General features: G+C 46.1%; 1 non-coding gene across 1 annotated transcript; it reads right to left on the reverse strand.

Moving 5' to 3' along the window:
* Positions 1–8860: 8860 nt before the first annotated feature.
* On the reverse strand, positions 8861–8962 carry LOC124090875 (U6 spliceosomal RNA). Its single transcript, XR_006851261.1, has one exon. It is a non-coding gene; the product is annotated as a U6 spliceosomal RNA (small nuclear RNA).
* Between the last annotated feature and the right edge of the window lie 14443 nt (positions 8963–23405).

The following is a 23405-nucleotide window of genomic DNA, read 5'->3' on the forward strand; positions in this document are numbered from 1 at the left end:
GAACAGTTTCTGTGCTATGTAAAAATATTCAGCCAGGTACGGTGGCACATGCCTGCAATCCCAGTGACCATGGAAGCTGAGGTATGAGCACTGCAAGTTTGAGGCAAGCCTCAACAATTTGGCAAGGACCTAAGCATCTTAGCAAGACCCTGTCTCAAAATAAAAAGTAAAAAGAGCTGAGGATTTGGCTCAGTGGTTAAGCATCCCAGGGTTAAGTACAAAAAAAAAGAAAAATCCAAATCTTTCATTCAAAAGAAAGCTAACCACACATAGGATCTGGAGTAGATCTCAGAAGAAGTGGATTTCAGTCCAGCTCTGCTATTTATCAGCTGTGGGACCCTGGGCCAGTCTCAACCTCTCTGCATCTGTTTCCTCTTTGTAAAGTGGTTGTTTTGAGCATTAAATGAGATGATTCGTGTAAACCACTGAGAAGAGTTAACCTGTAAGTACAAGTTCATGCTGACTAGCGTTGTTCTTTGTTGTGGTGACAGTGATGGTCATTGTTACAGTCCTTCCTCCGTATCCATGGGGCACTGGTTACAGGACCCCTCAAGGATGCCCAAACCGTCAGGTACTCAAGTTCCTTACATAAAATGGTGAAGTATTTGCTTGGAATCTGTGCATACCCTTGTCTATTCCCATATACTTTAAATCATACCTAACAAAATTTAAATGTTATGTAAATGGTTGCTGTATTGTTTAAGGAAAAATGACCAGAGAAAAAAGTCTGTACATGCTCAGTATCGATGCAAGTTGTCTTTGACCTTTTCCCCTGGTGTTGGTTGAATGTGTGATGGAGCCTGTGGACAGAGCGCAGACTACACAAGGGGCTGGTTCAGCCCTGGCACCTTATGCTCCGCAGTTGTTCTTGAGAGGAAGATGGGGTTGTCCAGTCCTGATCGTTCTGAAGCAGGTTCCCCCTGAAGACTCTGCCTCAGCTTTTCTGCATTGTCATATTTCTGCAAGACTCATCTCTTCCCTTCTCACTTGCTCTGCTCCCAAACCACCCTGCCCAGTCTTCTTTGGCAGCTGTGCTGTCCCTTTTCCCACCCCCGTGATTCCAGAATCTCTCGCCAGGCCTGGGGCAGAGATGGAAGAGACGGGATCAAGTCCTCTTTTTCTCCTCTTGAGGACCACAGACCCCCTTTCTCTGCAGTTTCCCTCTATTCACCAAGCAAGTATAAAAACGATCACCCCCCACCCAGAAGTCCCAAACCTCTATGCCATCCTGAAGCTCAGAAAGATTTTATTAATTAATTAATTTTTGCAGTTCTGGGAATTCAACCCAGGACTTCATGTACTTTAGGCAGGTGCTCTACTAGTGAGCTGCATCTGCAGCCCTAGCTCATCCATCCTTCATCAACGTCAGTCATCTGGCCTTTCTCCAAGTTGTGTTTTATGGGACTCAAATGTATGTATGTATGCAATTAAATATGATTTTTCCTCTTGTTAATCTGTCTTGTGTCAATTCAATTTGTAGTTCAGCCAAGGAAACTAGAAGGGCAGAGGGAAGCCATTCCCCCTGCCCCTACAGATTTTTTTCGAGTCATTTGCTCTGTAGGCAAAATTCACAGTACTGGGCACATACCCAATTGACTGATGGACTAGAGTCAAATATTTGTTGATGGAAAACCTTTAAGGTACTTCTAAAAAATTACTCACTGACGTTAAGCGTCATCTTTGGCTCACTTTGGCTGTGAGGCTTAATGTTCTAGATGATCTCATATAGATCACTTTTCAGGTCCTTACATCTTTCAGTGTTGTTGAAAAGCAAGTAATCATTCACCAGGTGCCATGGGGGACCCCAGCTTGAGGGTAGGGACTATGTGTGTGTCTTTGCCCCAGTAAAGTGTTTGAGCACATAGTAGGTACTCAATAAATACTGCTTTCTGGAATCTTTTGTAGCAAAATTGATTTGCTCTAGACCATTAACTTCAGAAACTCCAACTTGGTCACTGCCACATCTGATTCCTTGATTTGAGCGTGTGGGACACTCACTGCCAGGGCTGCCTGTGGATAAGCCACGTGTTTACTGTTGTCTTCCTCCTTTCCAGCGTGGCCAATTGCTACCGGAGAGGACCACGTGCAACAGGCACAAAAGGGACAGACACCTGACTAAAGCCTCTTCTTACATGTGCCCTTCACTTTGTGACCACGGTTCCTGGTCACGTGGTGGTGGTGGGATTTGTGATGATAGCAAGTATTTTTCCACATTTCTGAGTGCCAAAGTCTTGGCCTCTGATAGCGTTTGTGGAAAAGTTCAGGCAGGAAAACCATTGCACACCCCAGAGTTCTTTGAAGGCGAGTTTCATCACGGGCCAGGATTTTGAAGAGAGTCCTGTTCATTAACAAGGAAGAGTATTTCTGACCAGTCAGGGTTCCTTCCGTTTCTGAGTCTGTTCAGTCTCACTTGAATTCTGCTTCACTCAGAAGGGTCTGTACTGTCCCCTGTTGGAAAGAGCTTTCTAGGGCACGTGTGGCAGCCCTCAGGCGACTGTGTGGGATGGCAACCTGTGGCCATATGCCTGCTCCCACAAGTAAATGGTGACTGCCTAAACCTCACAAATCCCACCACCACCACCACGTTGCTCCAGATCCTTCCCAGAGAATCCCTAAAACTTCCCACACTTGATCCAGCAACAAAAAGAGGTGGGGGCTCAGCTCTGCTGCTCTGACCTGCTACTTGGAGAGTGAGGTATTTTGACTGTCACTCCTGGGCAGTGGGGTTTGGGTCTGATGCACTGAAGCCCTGCTATGATGGGTTCGCAGCAGGGAGAGCTGCAAGGGAATGTCACTTTAGAAGGATGAGGCAGGCCGCTGGCTGGTCCTACAGGGGACAGTAAGAGGTTGAGGAACTCACGGTGGCACTTGAGGGGTGAGATGAGACCAGATGACTCTACTTGTCAGAAAGCTGGGAGGTGGTGGCAGTCAGAGAGCTCTAGAGAGAGAGCAGAGGAGGTTGCTCCCAGGTTTAACTCCTTTGCTGGCTCCCCTGACCCAGGATATACCCAAAGCCCTAGGTGAGGAATCCAGTTCCAGTTCTGGCTCTTGCTGACCTCTGCCCTCCCTTCTGGGTGTGCTCCTGATCTCTTCCTGGGACAGGACCTGCTTTGTTACTGACAAGGATCTACTCATCCTTTAAGAAGAAGGTCTATTCTTTTTTGCACTGGGGATTGAAAAGTGGTAAAGTGCATTTTACCACTGAGCTACATCCCCAGCCTATTTATTTATTTTTACTTTGAGACAAGTTCTTGTTAAGTTGCTTAGGATCTCACTAAACTACTGAGGTTTTCTCAAACTTGTGACCTTCCTGCCTCAGCCCACTGAGTTGCTAGGATTACTAGGCATGTACCACCACACCTGGTGAAGGCTTTCCCCTTCAAATTTCTCCTAACTCTTTTCCAAACCATGCTGAGCCCAGGGTCACCATCTGCCCCACACATCCCTGAAGTGCTTCTTTATGATTCAGGAAGAGACATGCTGAGTCAAGGGTGCAGGTGTCCTTGGCCCTCTCCCCTTCTCAGTGAAGGCCATGTCAGGCCACAGTCTGCACAGTGTCTGTCCCATGCTGCCAACTACCCCCGCATTGCACACTTGTGACTGGTGAACCCGCGTTTGACCTTCTGTCCTCCTTGGCAACCTCGGTTTCTCTTCTGTGCTGCCTCCCACGGCCCATGAGCTCAGCCAAGTCAGGACCTGGGATGTTGGTTTCTGTATACCAGGCTCCTAGCCAAGTAACTGCCCCAGGGTAAGTGTCCCCATGAATGTTTGCTTAAAGGAGAAAGAGCTAAGGGGAAAGAGGAGGTCTAGGTAGAGCAAAACCACCTGCCACCCCATCCCCAGTCCTCTGGAGCTGGCTCGTACATGCACAGGGGCATCAATGGAGGAAGAGCAGAGGGTAGGCACAGCGGGGACTGGCAGGTGGTCTCAGCCTCCTGGCTGTGAGGAGGGCTCCTCACCAGACTCCCACCACCATCCAGCCCACAAAGCCTCAGCTTGTATTCAAGGTGCAAGGAGGAGACAAGTCAGGGGGAGTTTGAGGAGGGAATCACCCAGATGCAGGGAAGCTAGACCCTTCAGGGTACCGACCTCAGAGTTTAAGGAAAGAGAAGGGAACCTCCCCGGGGATGGTGTCCAGCACCTCCTCAGAGAAAGAAGGTGCCACAGAATACGTCAGAACTGTACCCGCTTTCCTGAGCCCTGTCCCGGGCTGGGGCCGCAGAGAGGAACAAGGATCCCCTGCCCTTGGGAAGCAGCTAGGTCAGTGGAGTCATAATTAAACCTATCGTAGTACAATTCAGCACATACAGGAGGAAAAGTTTGTCCACGGTGCTGAGGTAGCCACTAAAAGAAGGGATTAGATAGACACTTACAGGTAAGAGGAAGGGAGGTCAGGAGAACTTGCCCGAGGAAATGGCACCTAACTTGGGCTTTCAAGGATGAACGTGTTAGGCCAGCCAGTGCAGGTGGAAGGGAACCACTTATGCAAAGACTGAGAGTCATCAGGAAGGATGACAATCCTGGGAGCTTCAGGTACGAGGCAGGGAGAAGGCTGAGGTAGAAGGCAGGAGTGAGACTGTGAAAAGATGGAAAACAGGCAAATTCTAGAAAGCTAGAACTTACTTGTTATATTCATTCAATTCACATTTATTGAGCTCCTATATGCGAACCACTTTTCTTCTTGTCTTCCCAGCCATCCTTGTTTGTGTCTGTTACTAACTAATGGGCACATGTCAGACACCAGGGCACCATGTCTGGACCCATTAGAGAGGAAACTGAAGCTCAGACGAGTCCAAAGGGTTATCTGAGAGCCTCTGGTTAGTTTGCAGCAGAACCAAGACTTGAAACGAGATCTCTAAATCTCCAGTCCATCCCAGTTCTCACACCGTGTGCAAGCAAGCCCACTGGAGCAGAGACTGTTTCAAACGTATAGAGAACCAAGGTGGGCCATGAAATGATACTCAGCACAAAGATTCCAGAATTTCTCGTGATGTTCAGAAAAACCAATGGAATCCATGACTTGTTGATCAGGCTTCCATTGCACAGGCATAAGCAGAATTCTCAGTTTGAAAAAAAAGTGCTGGTAAGCACCCAGTCATCCTTCCTGTGGAAACCCACCCTTGAGGGGTTGGCCTGGAACTTGCTCAATAGTGTCCCAGTTTGCAAACAATCCACCTGCAGGTATTGATCCCTCTCTGGGTTCTCTCACGGATGTTACTGTCATTGAGTGAATTGTTTCAGCCCCCACCCCCTCCCCTGTTCTTTTTCAAAAGTCACCTTCTGATGCCATTGATTCCATCAGCATTCTTTGCAGGCTGCAGACTTATTGTTTTGCAGAGACAGCAAATATTGGGAGACCAGAAATCGTGTGCTCCTGGCTTTCCTGGAAAAGTGACTAGGTGGGGTTTGCAGAGACAGAAGTGAGGGGCAGAAGAGACTTCTGTCTGGGCAGAGACCATGAGAAGGCCTCCCCCCCACCAATCACCCTGCGATTGGCCCCTAGGTTTGCAGCTACTGTGATGGTATCTTCCTGCCTCTTCCCTCCCATACCACTCCAGGACACCATCTTTATATCTGGGAGCCCGAGCTGGAAGTCAGGAGGCAGCCCCTCTGCCCTTCTGCTTGGAATAGGACTCAGACATGCGTGCTGGGGCCCTAGTTGTGTAGTTAGTGGGTAATACCTAGGCTTGACGTCAGACTGACAAAATTCACATCTCAACTATCCCCTTTACTACTTATGGGACCTTGAGGAGGTTACCCGCCTTTTCTAAGGCTTTGTTTTTGCAACAAGTGCAGGATTGAACCATCTAATATGGTAGCCATTAACTACAAGTGACTCCTGAACACCTGAGATGTGCAGCAAATGGAACATGCATTCTAGATTTCCAGATTTCCTTGGACAACAGACACTGGAGGTGTGCACAGCTTTGTCAAAACCTGGCCAGGAAGCCCTCCTCCCACCCCTCCATAGTCAAGGGACAGCAGAGTGTGAAAGCCAGGCAGATGCTGCAGATGGCAGCTGCTGCTGGTGTAGTCGGGCCCTTTGGCAGTAACTGGGGTTTGGGGGTAGGTTGCAATGGAGTGTGCATTGTGCTGACAGGAGCTTCTACTCCTGGCTCTGTCACTAACTGCATTCACATCCCTGGGTGACTTCAACAGCTATTCCTTCCACTCCTTCCACACCTAAATGTACTCGGCAGGAAACTAGACTTGCCTCCCAGGGCTCCAGCCAAGATAAAATAAGCTAACACCTCTGAGGTGTTTAGCATTGTCCTGGAACCTGGCAAACACAAGATAAATATTAGCAATTGCTCCCCCAGGCCCAGCTCTCCCACCCTACTCCCCTAGGGCTGAGCAGCAGCAAGTTCTCTCTGGATATCCTGATTATTCTTCTGTCTCCTCCAATACCAGGCACCTTCTTTTTCACATACACTTGGAAAATACTGCTCCTTTGCATGTATTTTGGAGGTGAAGTTTTTTCAGGAACTGAGGTTGATGTGTCAGTATTTGATGAGGTAAATTTGAGGCAAAAGGCCAGGTGGCAGTGACTATTCACTTTTGATACTGACTTGAAGTGAAAAATGGATGAAGGTCAACTAAAATTATAGGTGCTCACACTTGTACATTGCTGGAAATGTAAATTAGGATAACTACTTTAGAAAGCAGTATGGAGATTCCTCAAAAGGCTAGCATGGAACTACCAGGTGACCCAGCCATCCCAGTACTTGGTATTTATCCCGAAGATCTAAAATCAGCATACTATAGTGATACAGCCACATCAATGTTTATAGCAACGCAATTCACAATAGCCAAGTTTTGGAACTAGACTAGGGGCCCATCATCAGATGAACAGATAAAGAAAATGTGGTATTTATATACAACAGAGTTTTACTCAGACATAAAGAAGAATGAAATTATGTCATTTGTGGGTAAAGAATGGAAGTAGAGAATGTTAGCTAAGTGAAACAAGCCAGACTCAGGAGGTCAGAGGTAGGATGGTTTCTTTCATATGAAGAAGAGAGAGAGAGAGAGAGAGAGAGAGAGAGAGAGAGAGAGAGAGAGAGAGAGAGAGAGAGAGACTCTATGTTAAGGAATTTTTTAAAAAAGGGGGTTGATTTCGTAAAAACAGAAGACCAATAGCGTGGAGGAAGGAGACCAAGAGGGAGGGATGAGGAGGGGCATGGGGAAGTACTGGGGAATGAAATCTACCAAGATATGCTCTGCCTATGTATGATTACACCATGTGAATCTCTCCTGTGTGTGTGATTATCAGGCACTAACTAAAACAACAGTAATAGGAGGAGATCAGTAGAGTCGAACCAGTGGATGGGGGAGGGAGGAGAGAAAGAAAGGGGGAGCTACGGGGAGGAGTGATCGAATTACATTATGTGCACAAACAAATATGGCCCACGGAATCTCATTACTACGTATATATAACACCAGTTAAAATATGCCAATTAAAACAAATGAAAAAGAGAAAAAAAAGAGGATCTTGAGAAGAGAAGACCCTGATTAAAAAAAAAAAAATCTCAGGTGCTCAGAGCAGGAGGTGGGATTAGAGTCCATTTGGGCCTTTGGTTCTCAATATTTTTTCTATGTGAAGTCACACCCAGAAGAAGCCCCTGCAGAACTCAGTGGGCTGAAAAAGCCTTTTGATACATGTTGATGTTCCCTCCATCCTGGGCAGACCTGGAGGCCTTTTGCCCACACGCTTCAGGGATACCATATCCATCTCACTAAGAGCTGGTGTTGGGTACAGAATCTGGAGGGTTTCATCTCTCCAGCTCTGGAACTCTTTTAAGATTGGATTTTCAGTTTTCTTGGTTTCTATTTGTGCATTTCATTTATTAAGCAAATATTTATTTATTCAGGGGTTGATAAGTACATGTTTATATAGAATTTGCTAGTTCAGACATATATGAACATACATATTATATGTGTATCCCAGTATAACAAAGCAATCAAGGGCATGAACCATGGCTCTAGATATGGGTCGTGTCATTTTGGGGAAATTTCTTAACTTCTCTGTGCCTCAGTTTCTCCTAGTCTGAAGATGAGGGTGCCTAAGAGTACCTACCTCAATCTTGTAGTGGGTCAGTAAGTGGAGACTGTGGGTGTGTGCACACGAGTGTGCGTGTGTGTGTGTGTGTGTGTGTCTGTGCATGCCAGGAGGTGGGCTCCAAGACCCCCTGGGAGCCAGTACTGAGGTGGATTAGAAGTCTCAGGCAGCAGAGCCATGCGGAAGAGGAGCAGGGACTCTCCTGTGCCCAAGTTGGCCACAGGCCTACAGAAGAGGCCAGAGCAGCATTCTTTGGCCTTTAGCTCCCTTTTTGTGTTCCTGCAGCGAATTCTTCCTAAGGTGGAAAGTGAGGGACCTGGAGGGAGATGTTGCTGCAGGGAGAAGGCAGGCAGCCTCGACACCTGGTCTAGCTCCCTCCTACCAGCTGTAGCTCTGCTGCCCCTGAAGATGCTCATTCTAGAGTCACACTGGACCTTGACTTTTTCCTACTAGTTTAGGAATGCATTCATGCATGTATTTAATTTTTATTTTTTTGGTTCTGAAGATTGAACCCAGTGCTTTACCATTGAGCTACATCCCTAGCCCTTTTTATTTTTGATTTTGAGACCAGTCTTGCTAAGTCACCCAGGTGGCCTTGAACTTGTAATCCTCCTGCCTCAGCCTCCTGAGTTACTGGGATTATAGATGTGTGCCACTGTACCTGCCTTGATATCTTCTTTTTAAATAACAGCTTTATTGAAATACAGCCAGTGTATTTTAATAAAAGTATTTCAGTCAATGCTTTGTAGCATATTCACAAAACTATGTGACTACCACTGCAATCAATTCTAGAACTTTAAAAAAAATACAGAATGCTTTACAAATTTGTGTGTCCTCCTTGCAAGGGGTCATGCTAATCTTCTGTGTAGAGTTCCAATTTTAGTATGTGCTATTGAAGCAAGTATTCTAGAACATTTTTATATCCCCAAGAAGAGACCCTGTACCTCTAGCAGTCACTCCCCTCAGCTCCTGGAAACTTCTAACCTCTCTCTCTCTCTTTTTTTTTCCTCTATGGATTTGCCTATTCATATAAATGGAATTTTACAACATGCGGCCTTTTGCAAATGGCTTCTTTCACTGAGCATAATGTCTCCAAGTCTTATCCACATATTGTACTTCGTTTGTTTTGACTGGGTAATAATATTCCATTGTGTAGATACCCCACGTCTTGTTTATCCACAGTGAATTATGAACAATTCTGCTTTGAGCATTTGTGTTTTCATGTGTGCATGTGCTTCCATTTCCCTTAGATTTTCCCGGGGGTAGAATTACAGGGATGGATGGAAACCACACTCAGCTTTGAGGAACTGCACACTGGTTTCCATGCTGGCTGGCCCCATTTTACACACCCACCAGCCGTGGAAAGGGACTCCAATTTCTCCCCATTCTCATTAGCACTTACTAGTATCTATCTGTCTGATGTGTAGCTGCCTTTTGATGTGTCCTGCAGGGGGTGGGGCTGTCAGTGGTGTCGTGTGTGTGTGTGTGTGTGTGTGTGTGTTTTAATATTTTTGTAGATGGAGAGAATGCCTTTATTTGCTTTTTTTTTTTTTTTTTATGTGGTGCTAAGGATCGAACCCAGTACCTCATACATGCTAGGCAAGTGCTCTGTCACTGAGCTACAGCCTCAGCCCCTTGTTGTGGTTTTGATTTGCATTTCCCGGAGGTCAATGGAAAACGTGGCTTCGCTTTTTACTTTTTGTGCTCTCAGGTGATAAGGCATCAGGTCTGGAAGGAGCTTCTTTATCAATGGTCCAACACAATCACTTTATAAGTGGAAAAACCAAGGTTCAGAGCAGACAAGTGACTTGCTTACCATCATCATACATCCTGCCACCAGTCAGGGGCCAGCCTGGGGTGGAACTCAGGGTTTCTGAGTCCTAGACCAAGACTTCTTTTTCCTTCATCTCTACCAGAGGACAGGTGCCGTGCCCCTCTAGGGCCATCCCCCACCTTCTGCACCCAGCCCTGTGCCCAGGGAGGCTGACCCCTGTGCACTGTGTCAACAGTTCCTCTGACCTCAGTTTCTCATTGGGCTCTGCCAGGGGGAGGACCCAGCGGGAGAGTGAAGGCAGGGGGAGCCGAGGCCAGGCCTCTGCCTGCTGCCCCACTTAGCTGCTTCCCTGTACCCAAAGCCAGAGCTTCCTCATGGGTCAGCTCCTTTCTCTGGGTCCAGGGAATCATTTTCTCCTTTTGCGCCTCCCGGACAAGAGGTGGTAAACGCTGCTTCTCTCGTGCACTGCGATGGTTTCTTGTTGGTTTTCCCAAGCCCTTACCCTCCACTTGGTAAATAGTTCTTGACTAAGTTCTCCTCCAGTTATCCAATTTGTGCATCTGTTTTCTGATCTCTGCCTCACTACCCACCGGCCCACCTGCCCATGGCCCATTCAGAGACCGAGTGCTGAGTTCCTCAGGGATGCTCAGCAGAATCAGCAGACACTGAGAGCCAAGTGCTCAGAGGTGGCCAGTGCTGGGCCCCACACCAGCCAGGAGTGAGGGAAGTAAAGGGCCTGTCCTCCAGAAGCTGGCGATGCAGTTCAGAGGTGGAATAAAATGCTCATGTGGTTCTTCACATGTGCCCTTCTTCCTATAGTCCTGTGTGGTGATGGCAAAGGGAGGTGGGGGGGGGGGGCTGGCCAATCACCCAGCAAGACTTGGAAAGGACTTAGGAGATACATTCTGGGCTCTGCTTCTAGGTTTTGCAGTAGTTCAAGTTTTAGCTTTCTGTTTATCTTGGGGCGGGGGAAGAGATGAGAGAAGGCAAATCAATCAACATCTCTCTCTAAACAAGGCTTACTGACTCCTGGCACGTCCTGAGAGGGTGGCCCTCTTTGGGTTCCTGACCCAGCCTCTTCTGTCCCTCTTGTCCACTAAGCAATGGTCAGGTGAAGGAAGGTGATGGGATTCCAGGCGTAGGCCCTGCCCTGGCTTCTCTAACAGCTCCCCATATGACCTGTGAGAGCTGCCAGGGTTTCTCTTGGAAGGATGAGTGACGTTGATTCAACTCAACAGGCCCTGATGGAGCCCCACGAACGGCTATTCACGTGCCAGACAGTGTTACAAAGATCAGACCCAAGCTTGCTCTCTGCAGCCTCTTAGCCAAGAGAATTGAGTCGGGGCAAGGGGGAGGCAGGAGATGTGCTCAAGGTGGTGCAGCCCAGCAGCAGAGTTAGCTGCGAGGTAGGGATGAGATTTGTTTAATAAATGTACACTGAGTGCCTGCCGGGTGCCTGGTATTGTCTGGACACAGTGGAAGAGATGCAGAAGGAGGGCCCCTCGCTCGGAACTTTCCCTTGGAGGGTGAGGAGGGGCAGGCTAGGAGGAAGTGTTTGAGGACACAATGCTTCACAGGCTCAACAACTGAGCCTCTATGGGCTGGCATGGGGCAGGAACCTGTCTTCTTTCTTTCTTTCTTTTCTCCTCCTCTTCTCCTCCTCTTCTTCTTCTTCTTCTTCTTCTTCTTCTTCTTCTTCTTCTTCTTCTTCTTCCTCCTCCTCCTCCTCCTCCTCCTCCTCCTCCTCCTCCTCCTCCTCCTCTTCTTCTTCTTCTTCCTCTCTCTCTCTCTCTCTCTCTCTCTCTCTCTCTGGCCCAGCACATAGAAGGTACCCAGTGAACTCAGTAGAAGTTAATTGATCTGACTTGTGGACAAGACTCTACAAAAAACAGAGATGTTGTGAACACTCTACATTCAAAATGTTACAGTAACTAGCAGTCAGCAAAACCACAGGGTGGAAGAACTGCTCCCTCCTCTCTCTCTTCCTGTCTATCTCTATGGTGACCATTACCAAGACTGGTCAAGGTCAAACATGGTCAACCAAGCAACAATACTCCAGGGACTCAAGAAACTGCATCTTAGGTTTATACCACTGCATAGAGATCTTCTGTATTTCGGATGATGAAGATCTACAGATTACAGCAAAGTCTTTTTGTTATTGCACAAATGTAATAACAGCATCAAGTAACATTCTTAAGAAAGACAGACCATCCCTTTGCCCTAGAACTGATTTAATTTTTGCATTTCCCTTCCAGCCTTTGTCTGTTTGCATATGCATTTCATGCTCAGTGGCAATCACAGTGAACACCTAATTCTGCATCCTGCTTACAATGCCTTTTATTTATTTTTAATAATGTACTTGTTCTTTCCTATGGATCCTGTGCTTAGAGCCAATCTTTGTGGCCACATCAGTTTTCTACTCAGCAACAGTCACAGAAAAGACAATGAGAGATGTTTTCATTACTTCCATTGGGTGTCTGTGAAATCTTTGTTTTTCAGAGATCTACAGACTAAGGAGTTCACAGAAGAACAGAACAGAATAGGCTTTTCATACAGATTATTTGTATAATTATCTAAATGGAGCATTTTATTTGTACAGGAGGAAACTCCCATGTAAATTGAGTGGCCACAGTATTGGTATTACAGTCTGAGCAAACAGTGTTTTAATTCTGAGTCTCGCTTCCTAGCTACGTGACCTTGGGCCACTTGCTTCATTTCCTGGTCCTCAGTTTCTATCTCTATGTAGCAAAAATGACATCTATCTCCTAGGAATGGGGATGGGAGGAGAGTATTAAGTGAGATAGAGACTGGGTTTTGCCCCTTGAAGCTATGGTCTCTGTGTGTGACTGTGTGTAACTCCTTGCAAGATGCTGAGGTTGGCCTTGGGCAAGCCTCTCGGATCCTCAGTTTGTACATATGCAAAATGGGCAAAATAAAGGTCCCAATGAGACTGAATGAGATAATGAATGTGCCAGTGTCCTGGTAGTTAGATCTTCCTGCTCACCTATCTTCCTGTTTTTATTTTCCCTCCTCCCTGGAATGTGGTGTAGACATTTGGGGATAAGTTCTGAAGTGTATCCTACAACTGGAGTCAGAGCAGCTATTGCTTGCCTTGAGCCAGCAGCTTTTGGGGACCAAACTTAAAGCTTGGCATCACTCCCCAGGCCCCAGCTGGGCAGAGTAGGGCTAAGGTGCTGGGCAGAGTAGGGCCAGTGACTTATCCACATCTGTGTGCCATTCTCTCTCCAGGGCTCAGTTCCCTGGGAGCATGGGCTGGGGTGCTGAGGACACCCCTGAGAACTTGCTTCCTGTATAAAAGTGCCAGGGGTGGGGGAATGATGGGAAGCTGGGGTCAGGACCCAGGATGGCCAGCCCAGGGAGCCATGCAGCAACTGCTCTGCTAGAACTCACCGGCAGGCGATGAATGACAATCCCCTGCCCACCTTCCTTCCCTTGCCTCCTTCTTCCCTTTCCTTCTCTCCTCCTTTCTGTTCTGTCTCCTCCCCTTTTCTCCTTTATTCCACAATGCTCATTGCCACCTGTGTGGTGCCAGTCCCCTGCAATGTCAGTGACCATGCTCTGCTCATGCTTGATGACTGTGCTTTTTAGTTCATAAGCTCCAAGACACATGGGGACCTTCAAAGGGATGCCCGGGGCTGGTGGGGAGATTGATACACATCCTGGGTAGCACGGAAGGACCTGAGGTTATAGCCTGGAGGAGAGAAATCTCCTTGTGGGGACCTGCAAACTACCACCAAGAATCTGAAGAGCTGTCTGTTGAAAGAGGAGCAAGTTCCCGCCCCCACTGCTATGAATTACAAAAGGAACGACAGGTAGAGAGATTTCAGCTCGGTTTCAGAAGGGCTCTTTCATGATCTGAGTTGTCCACGACAGAAGGGGCTTCCGCAGAAGGTAGTGAGTTCCTTGTCACCAAAGACACTCAGGAACAGCCTGGGCCACCTGGTGGCCAGGAGCCTGGAGAGGCTCTCAGGTCCAGTCTTCCGGAAGCACCTTTTAAACTTTGAACTCAGAACAGGAGATAAGAGGAAGTTAGACTCAGCTCCTTAAACAGGCCACAACCTAAACACTGCTAATTCTGATTCTGATCTTTATCTTCAGTACCTGGCTGAGTGGGCAAGAGTAACTCAAATACTTCTTATTCCACCCTCTGAAAAGTGCTGGGAAAGTGGGAGGCAGAGCCAGCCGAGATGCCCTTCACAGGGCGGAGGGACAGGACCTGGGGATCTAAGGCCAGCCTGACTGCTCACCAACCCTGGCCCTGGGGGAGGGACCCTGGAGGGTTCTGGGTGTGCCAGATCGCCTCTACTATGACGGGCATCTCCTTGGCAGGCCTAGGGTGGAGCAAGATTCCCTCTAAGATTCTGTAAGTTTTTTTTTTTTTTTTTAAAAGAAACTTTTTGAAATGTTTACAACAACAAAAACCAATTATCAAGTTTTGAATCACCTCTCTGGCAAAAATAAGCTTTTCTGATAAATTGCTTCCATTGGGAAAGGACACCAGGGAGAAAATGGTTTTCAGGTTATCTCAGACTTTCAGGTGAGAACCTGAACCCCCAGCCTGACCTCAGTTCATCTCCTGCTGACTTGAGATGGTCAAGGCCTCGGGGTGAGTTAGCATGGAGACTCCCTTGTTACCAAGTATCTCTGCTTGTGCCCTCACCTACATGGAACCCAGAGGGCCCGCAACAGTCACCAGGGCAGCTGATGGAAGAAGCTTGGTTGTCATTATCTCCCAACGCTTGGAATTGAATAGTTCTTACAGGAGGCCCTTCCCAGGGGCCTGGCTCACAGACATGGGTCTCCACACCAAGCGGGGCTGAAATCAACAAGACCATCTCTCTGTTTCAAAAGCTGGGTCCCCCCTAGCTATTAGGCCTGGGCCCAGTGCCAAGGCCTGTGGATCTGACCCGACTCTGCTACTTCCAGGATTCCCAAAGCATCTCCCAGTTCATCTTGTCCCCATGTAATTCCAAACAACCAACTCTGCTTTTCTAGTTCTCGAAGCACTAAGAATACTGGTTTGAGTGTGTTAGCTAAGAGAATAAGTGTACTGACATCCTCATAATCAGAAATCAAAAATTAGTTTTCAAGGAGGAGGTTAGAAGGAAGGCTTTAAGACAGGCCATCAGGCTCTAGGAAGGAGCGAGTGAGGTCCCCCAGCTTTCCCCCACCCTCTGGCTTGAGGCCCATTGGGTCTTGCTCCAGTACTTACTGTCATTATCACATGCAGGGAAGTTAACTGATCGCTGTCATGAAGTGACCTTCTCTGTTTGCCCAGTATTTTTAATTTTTTTTTGTTTTGAGTTGTAGATGGACAGAATGCTTTTATTTTATTTGTTCATTTTTATGTGGTGCTGAGGATCGAACCCAGGGCCTCACACATCTAGGCAAGGGCTCTGCCCTGAGCCACAGCCCAGCCCTGGTTGTCCAGCACTTTTAATCCCTAAATGTGTGTGTGTGTGTGTGTGTGTGTGTGTGAGAGAGAGAGAGAGAGAGAGAGAGAGGAAAGCGTCTCTGCTTTGCCCTCTGAACTGTGCACTTGGAGAAGGCAGGGACTGTTTCACTCGTCTTTCGACCCCCAAAAAAGCTGCTCAGGAAGTGAACAGGCAACAGACTGGCATTTCCTTGAGCCTATTACTGCTTTCCTTTTTTCCCTAATGTAACTGTGTGTATGGCTCTTTCCCTACATAGAAGCAGAGGGAGCAGCCCGCTGACCACCACATGCCTATCACGGGGCTTCAGCAATCACCACCGTTTTGCTACTTGCTCATGTCCCCTCCCACCATTTTTCTTTTTTTCTAAAGTATTTTAAAGCATACCTCAGACATCATGGAATTTCAACCATAAAGATCTCAACATATATTTCTTTTTTAAAAATATATTTTTCAGTTGTCAATAGACACAATAGCTTTTTAAATTTTATTTTATTATTATTTTTTAAATATAATTTTTAGTTGTCAATGGACCTTTATTTTATTTATTTATATGTGGTGCTGAGAATCAAACCCAGTGCCTCACACATGTGAGACAAGCGCTCTACCACTGAGCTATAACCCCAGTCCTAAAGACGTCGGTATATATTGTAATAGAAAAGGTCTTCTAAAACTCAACTACAGGACTGGACATGGTTGGTGTACACCTTTAATCCTAGCAACTTGGGAGGATGAGGCAGGAGGAGGGAAAGATTAAGGCCAGCCTCAGCAACTTAGCAAGACTCTAACTCAAAATAAAAAATAAAAAGGGCTGGGGATACAGGTCAGTGGTAAACCACCCCTGGGTTCAACCCCTAATGGCAACAACAACAACAACAAAATCCTCAACTATATGCCATTTTCACATATAACAAACTTAATTTCTTATTAACATCTAATACATGGGCCATATTTCTCTTTTTCCTCAATTGTCTCCAAAGTCTTATTATAGCTCAAATTAGGGTCCTTAACCGAGTAAGAGTGCCCCTGGACTGGGAGGTTCTCATTTTGCTCCCCTTCTTTTCTTGTTTTGTTTTTAAAGGCCACTTAATGTGAAAGAATATGCCATGGGTCTTGCAGATACCTCCTAGAGTTCGGGTGTGGGTTTGGCTGGCAGCACCCCCATGGTGACATTTCGCTGCCCTGGGTCCACAGAGGTTGTGGACTCACTAGGCCATTTGGCCTGGGTTGCCCAGTTTCAGAACATCTTCCATCATGGAAATTGTGTCCTGCATTAAACACTATTGTTCTTCTTTGCTGCCCGTGTTTTCTAGTAAACATTGTGTGTGTGTGTGTTTTGGGGATGGGGAGTGAAGGAACAACTAGCACTCCCTCAGCAATCCCTAACCAATGATGGGTGACTCCTCCAGCTTCCCCCGCGACTTGTGGGCTAATTCTGAGGCACATCCTTTATGGGTCTTCAGAGGGTCCCCAGCAGAACTGATGTCCATTATCCACAGTAGTACTTACCCTTTATTGGCCCTTTTGATATAGTAATAAAAGATAGCAACCTTTTATTATTTTATTTTATTGGTACCAGGGATTGAACTCAGGAGCACTTGATCTCTGAGCCACATCCCCAGTCTTTTTTTTTTTGGTAGAGACAGGGTCTCACTAAGTTGCTCAGGACCTCGCTAAATTGCTGAGGTTAGCTTTGAACTCAGGATCCTCCTGCCTCAGCCTCCTGATGGGATTACAGCCATGCACCACCATGCCTGGTCCACTTTTTATTATTAACACACTTTCTTTTCTTTTTTCCCCTTTCTTTCCTTTTCTTTTCTTTCTTTCTTTTTTTTTTTTGTGTGTGTGTGTTGTTTTATTTAAGTTACTCCCTCACTCCTTCCTGGGACCATCACCTAAAACATCTACCTGCACCCAAATCCTTGCCTCAGACTCTTCTCTTGATGAGACCCAAGCTGGTGAATCAGACTAGACCTGCAGGCATGGCTAGATTCGAGTTCCTTCTTATCTCTTTTATAGCAGGTCAGCTTCTTAGGTGGTGCCCTGTGCTTCCGGTTGTTCCCTTGGGGGCGTCTAATGCTGGGAGCCCATGATTCTGTCAGTGGCAGACATAGGAGGGGATCACTAGTCTTAAAATGCTTGAGATCCACCTTGGAGACTCAGGAACCTTCCTCCAGGCATCTCTGTAGGCTCTTTGGAGCCAGATCTGGGTTTCCCAGAGCAGATTGCTGCTCTCTGCCTGGGGTCACAGGCTGCAGGAGGCTGGTGTTTGCCTCCTCATCATCCAAAGCTCCCAAAGCTGCAGAATTGGGCTCCTTCATTTCACCAGGGTCTTGATGTGTGAGTCATTTCTGCTCAGAGTGGTACGTTTTCAAGTCCACATGGATGGGACTCTTAGTGTTACAAAAATAGAAGCTCATCAGAGGTGTGCTTTGCTTGGCTGGGTGACTGCTGACCAATTCATACGAGGCTTAGCACCTTGTAATGGAAAAGCAGAGGAGGGGGGGAGCAGTAGCTGGGTGAGCATGTGTGCACACCAAGACCTTGTTTCCCCTTAGCTGTCAGAAATTACTGCCTACTTGCTATAATTTCTCCTTGTGAGGAGCCTTCTCCCTTCTGTATTCTCACTCCCTGTCCCCAGTTAGTCCCCTTGTGTCCTGAAATGTCAGAAATTGAATGTGTTCAGGTCGGAGGCGGCTCAATAAGACATGATGATTTAGTGTGTGACCCTGGAGCATTCACTGAGACACTCTGGACCCTATTTTTCTTATCTTTAAGTTGAACATAATGAAAATGTAGAAGTTAGAAGGCTTTGATTTAACAAAGCAAAATGCATGATGGAAAAGGAAAGTGTAAGTAGTAAAGCCTCGTACGCAGGAGAGAGGGTATTTTATGCCTCAGTGGGAATAGATTTTCAATTCTCTCTTGGATGCGTTTTGATAGGAATTGAAAATGAGGATTGAACCACAGAGGGCCTTTCGTTGCAAACAACAGAAAAAGACTCAGGCTAATTAAAGTAGAAGAGAGGTTTATTGACAGCATATTGAGTAGCTCTTAGACTTGCCAGAAGACAGTGGAGCCAACTGTGGAAAATAATCAAGAGCTAAGAGCTCTGGGCAGTGGCTGCAGCCACACCATAGCATTGCAGTGCTGTGGCCACTGTGAACACAGGGCAGTGGCTGCTCCGTAGCTACTGTGGGCCCCTGAGCTCCCATGTCTGTGGCAGCTGGCACCTCTGACTGCCAGGCGGCTCCTGCTCCTCTTGGGCCAGCATTGGGGGGGGGGTCAGTCTGGGAGGCAGGGCCCAGGTCATCCCCTGCACCTGGCCTGCATCTAGGACTGTGGGCCTCTGGGGTTTCTGCTTCTATCTAGGAAATAGGCTCAAGGGGGAGACACCATATCAATGAGCAGAAACAGCGGTGGGATAAGGTGGAGATCTTCGAGTCCATCAAGAGTCAGAATAAACACTGATGTTGGGGCTGGGGATGTGGCTCAAGAGGTAGCGCGCTCGCCTGGCATGCTTGCGGCCCAGGTTCGATCCTCAGCACCACATACAAACAAAGATGTTGTGTCCGCCGAGAACTAAAATAAATAAATAAATATTAAAAAATTCTCTCTCTCTCTCTCTCCCTCTCTCTCACTCTCTTAAAACAACAACAACAACAACAAAACACTGATGTTATCGGGCGATTGATTATCATGGGATACAGGACTTTCTGACAGAGGTCTGTTAAAGATCTACTGTAGCAGAGCACCGTGGCAGCCACGAGTAGGCAGGACCCGGCTTCTGTTTGAATATAAAACATGAACTGTGTACACTGTGAAATGTCATGTGGTGACATGGTTGGTAGCTATAGCTGACCATCTTTATGAAAACATGGGCAAATGTTTCTGACATACCATTCTGAAAGAGAATACCAATTTGTATGTACACTTGATCACATGGTTGTCAAGTAAGTATGGATATGGAAGGTTATATGGGAAATGGATGTTTGAGGTTAAGATAATGAGTTTAGAGGTTCTTTAGATTTTTAAACTTTTTTTTCCCTGTAAGGTCACTATCGTGTGGCCCTTTACATTGAAAAGAAATGGAGCAAGCACTCCACTATCTGTTTTTAAAGGCAGTATAAAAACCCTTTGGGGTGATGTTAGCGGTACTGGAAACTCCAGTGGTATCCCTGTGCCAGCCTCAGACTAAATCTTCAAGTTGCATTGAGGGTTGATAAAATGCACAGCAGAGAAAAGGTGCCGGTGTGAGGTCACCTACCTCTCTTTGCTTCCAGAGAGGCTGGTTGCTAGGACTCTAAGAGTGGTCTGTCCCTCATCAATCAACCCCACTGCAGTGTCTTCTTGCAGCCCAAATGGCTCCTTTGCTCCCTGCTCTCCCAGTCCTCACAGCACGACCCCCTGAACACCACTGTGAAGCATCCTCCACCTCAGAGAGGACAGCATCAGAGATGGACATGGCTCCAACTTGCCCATGCCTGTGTCTACGGGGACCTGACTCCACCTTTCCCATCTCATGTCCTAGTAGCCAGCGGCTTTGACTTGGGTGGACAGCACCCAGCTGGTGATATGAGCCCAATGGCTGAACAGCAGTCCGCAGCTGCCTCTTGGTTTCGAGTGTGTAGAGTTGATACAACTCTTTGCACTCTGATGCCCTGCTGGCTTTGACTCCTGAAGGTTCTGTTGACTCGTGAATCTAAAAGGAGACATTTACTTAAAAAGTAAACAGTTTTATGCAGCTGAGTAAACACCGGCAGAACATTTCACAGCCTCTTGGTACGTCCTGACAGACTTCCAAAATGAATGCTTGTATTTTACAGAATAAGCACAAGGCTCATTCACTCCTTCAGGATGGACAAGTGACAGTGTGTTCACAACCTCCTCTGCCTCAGTGGCATGGGCCTCTTGACTTTTGCTGCACTCCTCTCCAGCCTCACCTGGCCCCCAGGTGAGCTTCACTCCTGGGATCCGGACTTTTGACGCATTCTCCAAATGCCTCTCAAAGCCTCCTTGTCAGCACATAAAAATATAAGTTTTCATTTTCTCATCATGACTCCCTTGATACGCTCACCCGTCATAAAACCCTCCTGGCAGCTGTAGCAGTGGGGACAAAGCCATTGGTTGTTCTCTGACCATGACACCAAATAGCTCATGGATTTCTCACAACCCCTGTCGTTCTTTCTCAAAGGACTACAAGCTGTTGCAACAGTACAGCGAGCAGTAAGCATCACTAGAAAATTTCCAACCTAAGTGTGGTTTTCCTAACATTCTGGCTGTATAAAGGGAGGGACCCCAGCGTTTTGCATGTCGGTCCCCCACATACAGAAAAGCCTTCCTTGTAAAGGACAAATGAGGGCTCACGGGGTGGCCTACAAATGCCCTGATGCACACCCAGATCGTTACTGCTCAGCAGCCTTTAGGTTTCCCCTCTATGGATTTTTTCTCTGCCATATTTGTGTGTCAGGCCACCACTGTGTCCTCTGCTCTGTTTATCATCTACTTAATACTTTCCTTTATTTTAAAGAGAATCTCTTAATATGCTGCCTGCTAGTTTTATTTCTTCTCTGGAACATTTATTTTTTTAAAACTGACAAAATGGTTTGTATGTGTCCCATACAACATGACGTTCAGCTCTATTTGTTAAACTTAAAATAGCTCTCAGAACATACAGTTCACTTGCGTGCTACCTAAAATCCTTTTGCACATTGCTAGTGCTATGTACACCTCAGTGGATAAACACTGTGACCTCTGCAATAATAAAAGTTTGTTCAAGATGTAGATTTAATGAAAAAAAAAAGGGAGGTGAAAATGATGCTGCACAGAGTCCTATTCCTGGGCTACTTTAGGAATATTAGAACCCTATCAATATCAAGTCCCACATTAAGTACACACTTTTTTAAAATATTTATTTTTTAGTTTTCGGTGGACACAACATCTTTATTTTATTTTTATGTGGTGCTGAGGATCGAACCCAGCGCCCGGCGCATGCCAGGTGAGCGCGCTACCACTTGAGCCACATCCCCAGCCCTAACTAAGTATACACTTTTTAATAGAAGGATTCTTTACTCATTTTTTTAAGAACAAAATATTTTTAAAAACATTATACCACTGAGAAAAGTTGACATTTGAACACTGACAGATATCTGACAATATTGAAGATACTTTATTTTTTTAGAGCAATTTTATATTGACAGTGAAATTGAGCAAAAAGTACAGAGTTCCCATATGACCACCCTGCAACCATCACCATTTGATACATTTGTTACAATTGATGAACAAACATTGGCCTGCCATTACCACTCCAAGTCCATAGTTCATATCAGGGTCTGCTCTTGGGTTTTGACAAATGTATGATGTCACATGTCTACCCTTATACATATATAATAGTTTCACTCCCCTAATAATCTCCCGTGCTCCATCTGTCTGCCCCTCCCTGTCCTCAACCCCCTGGCAGCAGTGGTCTTTATAGCGTCTCCATAATTTTGCCTTCTGGAATGTCACATTGGAATAGTACCATACGTAGCTTTTTCAGACTGGCTTTTTTCACTTAGCAGTTAAAATTCTTCCATGTCTTTTTGTATCTTGATAGCTCTGTTTTTGTTTTGTTTTGTTTTTTTAATGCACTGAGACATTTCCCATCATATGGATGTACCACCATTTATCCACTTACCTTCAGAAGGACATTTTGGCTGCTTCCAAGTTTGGGCAAGTACAAACTAAATTGCTCTAAAGCATTCTTGTGTAGGTTTTTGTGTGGACGTTAAGTTTTCAACTTGCTCAGATAAATACGAAGGAGCACAGTTGCTGACTCATATGGTAAAAGAGGGTTTAGTTTTGTGAGAGGCTGCCCAGCTCTCTTCCCAAGTGCGCCATCTTGCACTCCCACCAGCAATGACTGGCAGCTCCTGCTGCTTCATATTCTCACCAGCATTTGATGGAGTCAGTGTTTTGGATTTTGGCCATTCTAATAGGTGTGAATTGGTATCTCCTTGTTGTTTTAATATGCAATTTCCTGATGATGTTTGATGTTGGACATCTTTTCTCATGCTTATTCACCATCTGTACATCCTCTTTGGTGAGATGTCTGCTCAGATCTTTCTCCTGCCGTTCAATCAGGTTGTTCATTCTCTTCTTGTTAAATTTAAAGAGTTCTTTGTGTATTTGGAATAACGATCCTTTATTAGACACATCTTTTGCAGATATCTTCTCCCATCTGATACCTGTCTTCTCTTTCTCTTGACGGTCTTTTTCAGACAGCTACATTAAGTATTTAAATTTGAATTTCATGAAGAATATTTAAATCTTATAGTTTAAATTTAATACAATTATACATAAATTATGTAAATTATAAATGAAGTATATAACTGCAGTTTGGTTTGTTGATAGTTTGATATAATTCTATATTTTGATTTTGTTCTATTCTTTTTTATGTTCTTGTGTTTTATGTGCAGTGCTGGAGATTGAATCCAGGGCCTAATGCATGCTAGGAAAGTGCTCTACCACTGAAATACATCCCCCCCCCCACCCCACCCCCGTCCTATTCTTTTTATATTTTTGAGTCAATGCTGTTTCTCTGGTTTCACACATTTTTATAAAATCTTGGAACACGTGTAGACCTTTGCCCATGGGCCCTAATAGAGAAACTCCTTCTGTCATGACAATCTTAGTGTGACACCCAGTCCTGGTATCGCAGGGCCGAAGTCCCCGTGGTCTGCTATAGATGTTGGTGATGATAGAGAGTTAGCACTGGACATGCCCATAAAGCTCATCAAACCCAATCCCCCAATTTCTAGTGCAGAAGCTGGATCCAGAGAGCAGGTGGTCATATGCTGTCATTGTGACCACCACCCTTACTACAGTCAATGCCAACCATTTATCAATACCTACCAGGGTGTGTATCTGAGGCCACAGAGATACACACAGAGTTTGTAGTTTGTTAAGATGATGGATCTTTCAGGGAGTTAGTGGCCAAGCTGTGCCTGGCTGCTGCTCAACACAGTGGACTGTGGCCTCTTCTGCTGTCAGTCACACAGGGTGGGTGTCTTTATGCGATGTGATAATTTGAATCAATAGATTTTTTTTTGGTGGGGGAGAATTGAACTCAGAGGCATTA

Source organism: Marmota monax, unplaced genomic scaffold (assembly GCF_021218885.2).
Source record: "Marmota monax isolate L192 unplaced genomic scaffold, Marmota_monax_Labrador192_F-V1.1 WCK01_AAM20220418_F8-fsc00010, whole genome shotgun sequence".
NCBI classification, from domain to species: Eukaryota; Metazoa; Chordata; class Mammalia; order Rodentia; family Sciuridae; genus Marmota; species Marmota monax.